We start from the raw sequence: 8,036 nt of genomic DNA on the forward strand, positions 1-8,036 counted from the left end.
GGCCCCACGGGCAGTGGGAACACGGGGAGGAGAACTTGAACCGTGCTCCTCGGGACCACTGGGCCCTGGGCAGCCTGGAGCCTCCCTGGCGACGGTGGCGTCTGCCCAGGGGCCAGCCGGTGACCACAGACCTCCGCCAGCAGCCGGGCCTTCCTGCCAGCGGTTTGGCCCTGCCCGCCTTTCCGGCCGAACCCGAGTCCCAGGCAAATGAGATGCCACCTGGCTGCGTGCAGCCCGTGTGTCCCGCCCACCTGGGGACACTGAGGCCTCGGCTTGGCATCCGGGCTGTGCGCCTTCCTCCCGCCTCCACACCCTGGCGTGCTCTCTCTCTCTCTCTTTGTCTCTCTCTCTCTCTCTCTCTCTCTCTCTCTCTCTCTCTCTCTCTCTCGCCTGCAGCCTTGGGCCAACTGGCCTCCTCTGCAACCTATTTCTTCCACAAGCATTTATTGAGCACCTACTGTGTGCCAGGTCTCGGGCTGAGCGGTCAACAGGAGCACCGGGCTCCCTGCCTTCCGTCTGGCAGCCGAGACAGGAGGACCCAGAGGCAGAGGTAGAGGGGGGCGCTGGGACCGGGTGGGGGTCCGGGAGGACCACGTGGAGGTGACCTGGGGGCCGGGGCAGGACCATAGACAGATGCCGCTGGGGTGGCGGGAAGGGCAGACCGGGCAGCGGGGCCGGGCTTGGACAAAGGCCCTGGGGAAGGCCCCACCCCCGGGCCGCTCAGCTGCCACCCAGCCTTCGGCGGCCATGAATGGCTCTTTCATGCCCCCCCCAGGGCAAGGTCAGGCCAGGCTGCCCCGGGTCCCTGCCCTGGGCTCCCGACTGTCTGCGCCGTGACCCGGAGGAGGGGACAGGAAGTTCACAGCTCAGGCTGAGCCTCGGAGCCGGCAGCACCCTCCTATTGTGGGGCTCCGAGCCAAGCCCCCGCCCCTCTGGGCCTCAGTTTCCCCGCCGCTCAGGCCGGGTCGGGCAGCGCCGCGCTCCCGTCCCGCTCCGGCCCGGGCGCGATCCAGTGCGGGCTTTGCGGGCGCCCGCGGCCGCTGACACCTTCATCCCTGCGCGGCGGGGCTGTGGCCCCGGGTCCGAGGGGGCCGGCGGAGACCCCGAGGGGGCCGGGCGGCCATCGGGGGCCCAGGGGTGGGCTGCGGCGGGGCCGGGCCCCGGAGCCTGCGGGGAGGAAAACGCCGCCCCGCTGCTGCGCGCCCCCAGCTGCGCTCCCCACCTCGCCGCCCCGCTGTGTGACCCCCGCCGGTCCCTGTCCCTCTCTGGGCCGCAGTGGAGCCAGGCCGGAGTCGGGGAGGGGGTCAGCAGCTCGGAGGGGTCGCCTGGGGGGCGCCCCCTCTTGGGCGAACCCCAGCCTCAGTTTCCCCGGCCCGGGGCGCGCCCTCTTCGAAGCCCAGGTTGGGGGATCGTCCCTGCTGGGTCGTGCCCAGGGTCCCGGCTGTGGCCTGGGAATCCCCCGGGGGGCTCGGAAAGGGCAGCTCTGATTGGCTGAGAGGCCTGTGACGTCAGGGCCTCCCCGAGGCCCCCGCCCCCGGGAGGCACGTGGGGGCAGCCCGGTGGAGGCGGGGGCGGGCCGGGGTCCGCGCGGATTCGGGGTGTCCCCCCAGCCGGAGCCGGCAGCTGGGCGGCGCGGACGCGATTCTCCTCGGACAGATTTCTCCGAGTCCCGAGTCCCCCTCCGGCCCCCCCAGCACGACAGCTGCTCGGCGGCAGATGCGCCGGCTCAAGCCGCCCAGCTGGTCCCTCCGCAGAGCTAACCGCCCGAGCCCGGCCGGCGGGGGGCGGGGGGGGTCGGTGTGTGCGCGTGGCGGGGCCCTGACCCTCCCCTGCCCCCTGCCCTTTGACCCCTGCCTCCTCGCAGGGCAGGGGCGCTCCTCTCCTGGACCCCCTCCTCCAGTTGAAATGCCCTCCTGGAGGATTTGGGGAAACTGCGGCCCAGAGAGGGTGTGGCCCTTTCCAGAGACTGCACAGCATCCCTGTGCCGGCTGCCCAGAAAATGCCCCATGTTGTGCCTGTGATAAGAATTCCAACGATGAGCTAACATGGATTGAGCACCTGCTGTATGCAGCCCCGCGATTCTAGAACACAGGTACGGCTCCATCCCGTTTTCAGGCGTGGAAACTGAGGCCCAGGGAGAAATGGCTTGGCCGCTCAGCCAGGAAATGGAGGCAGGATTTGAACCCCAGCTTTTTGCCATTTCCAGGGGCTCAGACTCCCCAGCTTGGATGGCTCTTAAGGCAAGTGACTTGGGACCTGGCCAAGTGAGTGGGGTCTCAACGGCCTCTCCCTGCCCTCTGCTTGGGTGCCTCTGAGCCTGGCGCCCACCCTCCCTGCCTTGTTCTTTCCGCCTCCCCGTGGGTGCCACTCTGATCTGAAAGCACTGGAGATCCAGGGGGGCTTCCTGGAGGAGGAGGCGCCACTCTGAGATGTTGGGGTGCTGCTGTTAAGGGCTTGGCGGTGTCTCTGAATGTGCGGTTTTGTACCCAGCCTGTCCTGCCCCAGGGCCTTTGCACTTGCTGTTCCCTCTGCCTGGAATGCTCTCCCCACAGATCTCCATAGGGCCCGTCCCCTCCTTCAAGCCTCAGCTCAAATGCCACCTCCACAGGGAGTCCCACCCTGACCTCTGTGGCCACAGCAACACGCCGTCCCTTTCTGTCCTCTCGCCCTGCCTGACTTGGTTTTCTTCATTTTGATTTTCACAACCAAACGGCGCCATTTTGTTCCCTACTGAATCCTCATGGCTTAGAACAGTGCCTGGCACACAGTAGGTACTCAGTAATTGCTTGTTACCCAGAAATCTCAGGGACAAGGGCACAAATGGGGGCTTTTGCACAGCGGGCAGCCATGGGCAAGGCCCACGTCTGTCTCGGTGTGTGTCTAGGATCCTCGGCCATGACCCTGTCCTGCGTCCCCTTCATCCAGAAGTCACCCCAGGCCCCACCTCTTCCCGCCCTCCCTCTGTCACTCTGCTCCAGCCACACCGACCGCCTCCCTCCTCGCTGTTCCTGCAACATGTCAGACAGAGCCCGGCCCCAGGGCCTTTGCACGGGCTGCATGCTCTCCCCCAGATCTCAATGGTTGCCTCCCTCACCTACGCGAGGTCTTAGCCAAATCTCCCCCAACGTCCCCCCTCTAAATAATCACCCCCTTTTCTCCGTGCAGATTGCTTTGCAGGGCTGGGCTGGAGTGAACCTCTGTCTCCGCTGTGTCTCCGGGGTGTAGAGCAGGTAGGCGCTGAACAAATGTGTTGAACAAATGAATGAATGAATGAATGGGGGCCTGAGAGCTCTCCGGTGCCTGCCCTCACGGTATGGATGGGGAAACTGAGGCCCAGTAGGGCAGGGAGTGAGCCCAGGGTCACTCTGTTCTCTCATTGACAAAATGGGGCAACAGGAGGCCCCCCCCAGGCTGGGGGAGGGGTAACGAGTGACGGAATAACCTCAGGAGCATTTATCAAGCACCTACTGTGTGCACTGCCCGACTCCGGGCATTGTGCGCATTTTGAGCGGGGGCCGGGATTTGAACCCAGGACGCCTGGCCCCAGTTTGCCCAAGTCCCCTCCCATCACAGTGGGGACAGGATGCGGGTGCAGCTGGCCACACAGTGGGTCTTCAGCCAGGCAGCTGGTGGGGAGCAGCTGGAGGCCGCCAAGCCTGACACCCTCCTTCTCCAGCTCCCTGGACCCAGGGCCGTGGCTCCGCCGACTGTGTGTCACACGGGGGCCATGAGAGAGCTGAGTGGCCAGATTTGCCACCTGATTTGCCTGATTTTCGAGTGGAAATTAGAGAAATTACGGCTTCCAGCACCTCCTCTGCTCAGAACCAGTGAAATGCCCCCCAAAATGCCCTGGATTGTCCCAGAATCCTCCTCCCCCAAGGCCTCATCTGCATATGCAAATGAGGCATGGGCACTCCAGTCCCCAGAAGGGGGAGGTCGAGAGGGACGGAGGGACCTTCGGACTCTCTGGGGTCTGTCCTTGGGGATGGATTGGAAACTGAGGCACAGAGAGGGCAGGAGACCAGCATTCCTTGAGGGGAAGGGGAAAGAGTCACATTCTCTCTGCTCGAAATTGACACTCCCCTGGGCCCCCTGTCCCAGCCTAGTGGACACAGAGAGCTCAGTCCTACCCCAGGGCCTTTGCATGGCTTCCCCCTCTGCTTGGGAAGATCTGTATGTGCTTGGTCAACGTCCTTTTCTCCCAGAGACCTTCCGTGAGCATCTCAAGTGGAGGGAGGGCACCTTTTACCACCCCCGGTGTCTTTCCTCTGAAAGCATCTTGCTAATTCATCTTTGAATCAGTGATGGAGTGGTGAGCTGCCCGTCATCAGGGGCAAGCAAGCCAGAGGTGGAAGGGGTGTGCCCTCTGCAGGCTCGTAGCCGGGCCTTTGCCACCTCCCACCTGTGTCAAAGTTGTTTCACTTGAGAGGGTTTCTAAAGATGCCAGAGCCTGGCACATAGTAGGTACTTTATAAATGTGGGTTCCTTCTCCCTCCCCGTGAGATTCTGAAATTCTGCGTTTCTTCTCCCTGAGGCCTTTCCCCCATCTTCATCCTCCCTTGAAAGTTGCAAGAAGGCGATTGGATGGTCCCGACATTGTTCAGGGCATCGGCGACAGAGAAATGAAAACAGGCGGCTGGAACGGGTGCTTGTGTGCCAAGATCAGCTCTTTGCACACCCGTGTTCACAGCAGCATCGTCCACACCAGTCCAAGCTGGGAACACCCCGGGTGTCTGCGCACGGAAGATGGATCCACACAGCGTGTCCGTCACAGCCTGGAATATTACGCAGCCGTGAAAAGGAAGGAGAGCCTGACACCTGCTCCCACGTGGAGGGACCTGGAGGACGTGATGCTCAGGGACGTGAGCCAGACACAGAGGGACACACACTGTCACATCCACAGAGACAGAAAGTGGATGGGGGGCCAGGGGCTGGGGGAGGGGTGGGAGTCAGTGTTTCATGGGGACAGAGCTTCCGTTTGGGGAGATGGAAAGTTCTGGAGATGCATGGAGGGGACGGTGGTACAACCGTGTGAATGTGCTTCATGCCGCTGAGCTGGGCCCTGAAAAACGATTAAAACAATAAATATTGCGTTATGTATATTTTACCACAATTAAAAAAACAGAGAGAATCCAAACTGTTGTGGAGAGAAAAACAGACGGCGACAGCGGTGGGGGGGGGGTGGTGTGTGAATGACCTCAGCTGGTGGCAATCCGGTCATTGCCACCAGGGCTCGAGACTCAAGTGACGCTGACGTCAGTGTGCGGAGGTGCAGGTGGCGGCCCTGGGCTGGCGGTCCCCACCCCTCCGCCCGTTCCCTCCGCCCGCCGGGGGGTGGGGGGCAAGAGCTCTGACATCTTCAGGAAGCTGAGCCTCGGTGACCCACTTATTCGGGTGACTTTATTGAGCGCCTACTGTGTACTGGACTCTGCTGGGCCGTGCTGGGGACGCAGCGGTGACCGAGACAGAGCCGGGCCCTGTCCTGGGCAGAGCTCGGAGCTCAGGGCAGGCGATTAACTTATTTAAGTATTTATTGAGCACCAACTGCATGCCCGTCTTGATGTAGTCACTGGGGACAGCAGCGCACAGAACGGAGGAGTCTCTGGCCTGGTGGAGCTGACGTTCGAATGGGGCAGACGGACAAGAAGCAACGGAAAGGAAGGAAGTCCCTTCTGGGCCAGATGATGCTGAGGGTCGAAATGCAGCAAGGAAGGAGGACGGAGAGGTCCGGGTGGCGGAACCTGGGGGTCCCTTTGTCCAGCCTCAGTTTCCCCATCCAGAAGATTCCAAAGGCTGCCATCAGGGTGGGGATGGGAAGGTCGCTCCTGGGATCCAAGTCCGTGGCGGGCCCTCCTGCCCGGCCCCTCCTGGACTCCCTCGGCCCCTCTCCCCGTCTCTCTGTGCCTGTCTCTCCATCTCCCACCCCCTTCCTCCTCTCTCCATCTCGTTCTCTCACTGCCTTGGCCTCAGTTTCTCCTTCTGTTCCCCCCCCAGCCTCACCCCTGGAGGGTGGATCCCCCAGGGCTGTGGCTCAGACAGCCACCCACTCCCCAGCTTCCGGGTCCCCTGGGGCACTGGGGAATTTCTGGGGGGAGGGGGGGGCTGAGAAAGAAACACTCGTGTCATTTACATAAAATCTGCATAATTAGCATATCAATCACAAGCGTCTGCCGATGTTTGCCAGGGAAATAGTAACTCTGATGACTAATGAGGCAGGCAGCCGCCCCACGGGAGCAGCTTGGCACAAACCCGCCCCATTTTACACAGGGGGAAACTGAGGCTCAGGGAAGCGAGGTCCAGGCGGGCTCTCTGCCCTCTCGGGGCATCCACGGACAGAGGACAAGGAGCGAGTGGATGACTAAAATAATTTCAGAGCATCAGAAGGGCCGAGAAGAAAAGAAAATGAGGCACAGCCGCTGTTTCGGGGCATCCGGGGGGGCCTCTCAGAGGAGGCGACACTTGAGCTGAGACCTGAAGGAGAAGTAGGAGGTAATTTGGGGAGGAAATAAGGAAAGGGCAGTGGGAATAGCATGTGCAAAGGCCCTGGGGCAGGCCCGGGCCTGGCATGTTGGAGGAACAGAGAGGAGGCCCGTGTGGCTGGAGCAGAAGGAACCATGGGGAGAGTGGGAGGGGGGCATGGGGAAGAGTTTGGGTTTTATTTTAAGGGCACTGGGGAGCCATGGGAGACTTTATAGTGAGCAAGTAAGATGACCTGATTTAACTTTTGAGAAAGGTCCTCTGGCTGTCTTGCAGAGGACAACACACCCCGGGCAGGAATGGCCGTGGGGACCAGGGAGGAGGCGACTGCCCTAGGGGAGCGACAAGACACGGGGGCCTAGACCAGGCAGGGGCCTGGAGTGAGAGAGGAATAGGTGGATTTGGGGGGCATTTGGGCTGCAAAGACATGGGGCCTGAGGAGGGAGGAGGAGGGAAGAGTCCAGAAAGACTCTGGACCCCTTCCCCGGCAGCCTCCTCCCCACCCTGGCTCTTGGCCTCCCCTCTCTCCCATCCTGTGTTCTCAGTGCCTATTGCCTCCTTCAGGAAGCCCTCCAGACTGCCCTGGCCACATCTGAACAGTCTGTCTCCCCTCCCAGCTTAGCCTGGTTTTCACATCTGGGAAACAGGGTGAATAACACTTGAGGACTCAGAATAAGAAGGCACTCAACACAGCCCCAGGCACAGAATATGCGCTGCAGACGTGTGAGCTGGTCTTATCCTTGGTGGTGGTGGTGACCAGAGAGGTTGACTAACTTTCCCAAGGCCACACAGCCAGGCAAGGCCCCAGCTGGGAGCTGAAGTGGGGGTCCTTGCGGCTAAGGTTGGCAGGAGGGCCAGCCCTCTCTACGGGGTCAAGAGGGACAGCGCTGGGCCTCTGAAGACCTGGCGCCCAGGCTCCAGGGTTAAGCCCGCGCGGCAGCTGAACTTCCGTGCAGCCACTCGTCTGAAATCCCTGGGAAGCAACGCATCAGATGTTCCGGAACAGGCGGCCGCTCTTGACAAGCCGCGCACACATGGAGGGACAGCTGGCGGAGGGCTGGGGGCCGCGGAGGAGGGGCCCCGGGGAAGGGGCACCTTGGCCAGAAGGAGAGGTCACCAGCTGCCCCGACCCCGCCCCCTCCAACCCCGAGGGATCAGGCACCTCCATGATGGTCCTGCAGACCTCAGCTTCTTCCCCGACATTCTGCAAACATTTATGGAGCGCCTGTTGCATACCGGGTGCCCTGCATGGGTGAAACCAAGGCTCCGAAAGAGGCCGTCACCTGTCCAGGTCACAGCCAGAACAACCAGCAAAGCTGGGACTGCAAGCCAGGGCTCCTGCCCCTGCCTCAGGGCCTTTGCGCTTGCTGTCTGTCTGCTTGGAAGACCCTCCTTCAGCCCCTAAGGCTTTTGGCCCTCAGATTAGATGGAGCCTTCCTGGTCCCCGCAGCTCCCCGACCCCCATCACTACGCTGACGGTCTCCCCCACCGGACTGTGAGCCCCCTCAGAGCGGGGCTGCATCCCGGTCCCCAGCCCCCGGTTTGCAGACAGCAGGCGC

General features: G+C 62.2%; 1 long non-coding RNA gene across 2 annotated transcripts; it reads left to right on the forward strand.

Annotated features, from left to right (window-relative positions):
* Nucleotides 1–253: 253 nt before the first annotated feature.
* On the forward strand, nucleotides 254–5,137 carry LOC138924945 (uncharacterized). 2 transcript variants are annotated; one of them, XR_011440366.1, is made up of 4 exons: nucleotides 254–550; nucleotides 1,865–2,092; nucleotides 3,166–3,230; nucleotides 4,535–5,137. It is a non-coding gene; the product is annotated as an uncharacterized lncRNA (long non-coding RNA). The 2 variants fall into 2 exon arrangements; XR_011440365.1 differs by lacking the exon at nucleotides 254–550 and having other exon boundaries at nucleotides 1,551–2,092.
* Nucleotides 5,138–8,036: the final 2,899 nt, after the last annotated feature.

The sequence above is a fragment of the Equus caballus genome, chromosome 7 (genome assembly GCF_041296265.1).
Source record: "Equus caballus isolate H_3958 breed thoroughbred chromosome 7, TB-T2T, whole genome shotgun sequence".
Taxonomy (NCBI): Eukaryota; Metazoa; Chordata; class Mammalia; order Perissodactyla; family Equidae; genus Equus; species Equus caballus.